The sequence below is a fragment of the Urocitellus parryii genome, chromosome Y (genome assembly GCF_045843805.1).
Source record: "Urocitellus parryii isolate mUroPar1 chromosome Y, mUroPar1.hap1, whole genome shotgun sequence".
In the NCBI taxonomy this organism is placed as follows: Eukaryota; Metazoa; Chordata; class Mammalia; order Rodentia; family Sciuridae; genus Urocitellus; species Urocitellus parryii.
The window spans coordinates 19,695,293-19,698,482 of NC_135548.1; the positions used below are offsets into that span (position 1 = coordinate 19,695,293).

Sequence of the window (3,190 nt, forward strand, 5' to 3'; positions counted from 1 at the left end):
AGATAACTGATGTTGAGTTGATTAAGATCCTGAGAGGCAAAGAATATCAGTTATCAGCAAAATTTAATGGGATGATGAAGTAAAAGTTAAGCAGGTGCTCAAAGGGTTCAGGGTCAAAAGACCACATCAAAGATTCAGGAAGGATAAGTGCAAAGAAGGGCCCTCATGCAATGTGCTGTAAAGAAGAAAAAAATCCGGATATTAGAAAGTGATATTTTTCTACTGATATTAGTACATAAAACATAACTCTGACATAAACTCTGTCCAATAATTTTCAAAATATTTTTGATTTTTCAGAAGTAGTATTTCATAAACATCAATTTAAAAATCTCCAAGCTAGTACTCTATAGATATTTGAAAAATGTATTCCAAAATTTTCACATTGACATAGAGATTACCATACTGATTAACTTACAAATTAATAATACTCTTTCATGGGCTCTATACACTTTCTACATGTGGGCTCTCAATTCTTTTCCAGAGCCCTTTCATTAATTGTTCTTAGGTAATCAATAAGCATTTGAAAAAGTATACTCTGAGGAAGCAGCAAACACATAAAGTATTCAAGCAAACAAAAAATACACGTTTCTTACTGATGAAATTCAGCAGAGGGGAAGCTGCAGCCATGATGGAAGTTTGAGAGTTGAGCCGCTGTGAGGCTAGGCCCCGCTCAGGCGAGGGAGATGAGAGACGGCAGTGGCCACGGCTCAGAGCCCCTCTCAGCGCCTGTGAGCAGCGCGGGGGCAGTGCCCTCCGGGAGCCGGCCGGCCTGCGGCGGCGGCAGCGGCGGCGTTCCTCGCCTCCTCTTGGTCTTTTCTAACCGTGCAGCCTCTTCCTTGGCTTCAGCCGTGGGCTCAGGCGGGAGCCGGCTGAGGCTCCGCGGGGGCACGTCCCACTCCAGGAGGGGGGGAGAAGCGGCAGCGGCTGCTGCCACAGCTCCTGGGAGGGGGTCGGAGTCGCCTGTCACCATTTCCAGGGCTGGGAACGCCGGAGAGTTGGTCTCTCCCCTTCTACTGCCTCCAACATGGCGGCACATCCAGGGACCCGGGCCGGTTTTAAACCTTCCCTCCGCCGCCGCCGCACCCCCCCCCCGCACCCCCCCCTCCCGGCCCGGGCTCCGGAGGCAGCTGGAGGAGGCAGCCGTTCCGAGGATTATTCGTCGTCTCCCCATTCCGCTGCCGCCGCTGCCAGGCCCCTGGCTGCTGAGGAGAGGCAGGCCCAGTCTCTGCAACCATCCAGCAGCCGCCGCCGCAGCCATGACCCGGCTGCGGTCCAGAGCCAAGCGGCAGCAGAGCGAGGGGCATCAGCGACCGCCAAGTCCAGAGCCATTTCCATCCTGCAGAAGAAGCCCCGCCACCAGCAGCTTCTGCCATCTCTCTCCTCCTTTTTCTTCAGCCACAGGCTCCCAGACGTGACAGCCATCATCAAAGAGATCGTTAGCAGAAACAAAAGGAGATATCAAGAGGATGGGTTCGACTTAGACTTGACCTATATTTATCCAAACATTATTGCTATGGGATTTCCTGCAGAAAGACTTGAAGGCGTATACAGGAACAATATTGATGATGTAGTAAGATGTGCTGAAAGACATTATGACACCGCCAAATTTAACTGCAGAGTTGCACAGTATCCTTTTGAAGACCATAACCCACCACAGCTAGAACTTATCAAACCCTTTTGTGAAGATCTTGACCAACGGCTAAGTGAAGATGACAATCATGTTGCAGCAATTCACTGTAAAGCTGGAAAGGGACGGACTGGTGTAATGATTTGTGCATATTTATTACATCGGGGAAAATTTTTAAAGGCACAAGAGGCCCTAGATTTCTATGGGGAAGGAAGGACCAGAGACAAAAAGGGAGTAACTATTCCCAGTCAGAGGCGCTATGTGTATTATTATAGCTACCTGTTAAAGAATTATCTGGATTATAGACCAGTGGCACTGTTGTTTCACAAGATGATGTTTGAAACTATTCCAATGTTCAGTGGCGGAACTTGCAATCCTCAGTTTGTGGTCTGCCAGCTAAAGGTGAAGATATATTCCTCCAATTCAGGACCCACACAACGGGAAGACAAGTTCATGTACTTTGAGTTCCCTCAGCCATTGCCTGTGTGTGGTGACATCAAAGTAGAGTTCTTCCACAAACAGAACAACATGCTAAAAAGTATAAAATGTTTCATTTTTGGGTAAATACGTTCTTCATACCAGGACCAGAGGAAACCTCAGAGTAGAAAATGGAAGTCTGTGTGATCAAGAAATCGATAGTATTTGCAGTATAGAACGTGCAGATAATGACAAGGAATATCTAGTACTTACTTTAACAAAAAATTATCTTGACAAAGCAAATAAAGACAAGGCCAACCGATATTTTTCTTGAAATTTTAAGGTGAAACTGTATTTTACAAAAACAGTAGAGGAGCCATCAAATCCAGAGGCTAGCAGTTCAACTTCTGTAACACCGGATGTTAGTGACGATGAACCTGATCATTATAGATATTCTGACACCACTGACTCTGATCCAGAGAATGAACCTTTTGATGAAGATCAGCATACACAAATTTCAAAAGTCTGAATTTTTTATCAAGAGGGATAAAAATACCATGAAAACAAAATTGAATAAACTGAAAATGGACCTTTTTTTAAAAATGGCAATAGGACATTGTGTCAGATTACCAGTTATAGGAACAATTCTCTTTTCCTGACCAATCTTGTTTTACCCTATACATCCACAGGGTTTTGACACTTGTCCAGTTGAAAAAAAAGGTTGTGTAGCTGTGTCATGTATATACTTTTGTGTCAAAAGCACATTTAAAATTCAATTAGGATAAATAAACATGGCACTTTCCCATTTTATTTCAGTTTTATAAAAAGTGGAGGCAGACTGATGTGTATATATAGGAATTTTTCCTTTTGTGTTCTGTCACCAACCTAAGTGGTCTAAAGAGCTTTGTGAATTACAGGTTCACATCCTACCCCTTTGCACTTGTGGCAACAGATAAGTTCACAGTTGTCTAAGAGAAGTTTTTAAAGGGTTTTGCTACCTTCTAATGCATGTATTTGGGTTGGGGGAATGGAGGGAATGCTCAGAAAGGAATATATTTTATGCTGGACTCTGGACCATATACCATCTCCAGCTATTTACACACACCTTTCTTTAGCATGCTATCATTATTAATCTGGACATTTGAG

General features: G+C 44.2%; 1 pseudogene; it reads left to right on the forward strand.

Moving 5' to 3' along the window:
• Positions 1 to 683: 683 nt before the first annotated feature.
• LOC144250963 (phosphatidylinositol 3,4,5-trisphosphate 3-phosphatase and dual-specificity protein phosphatase PTEN pseudogene) lies at positions 684 to 2,573 on the forward strand (annotated as a pseudogene).
• The last annotated feature ends 617 nt before the right edge of the window (positions 2,574 to 3,190 follow it).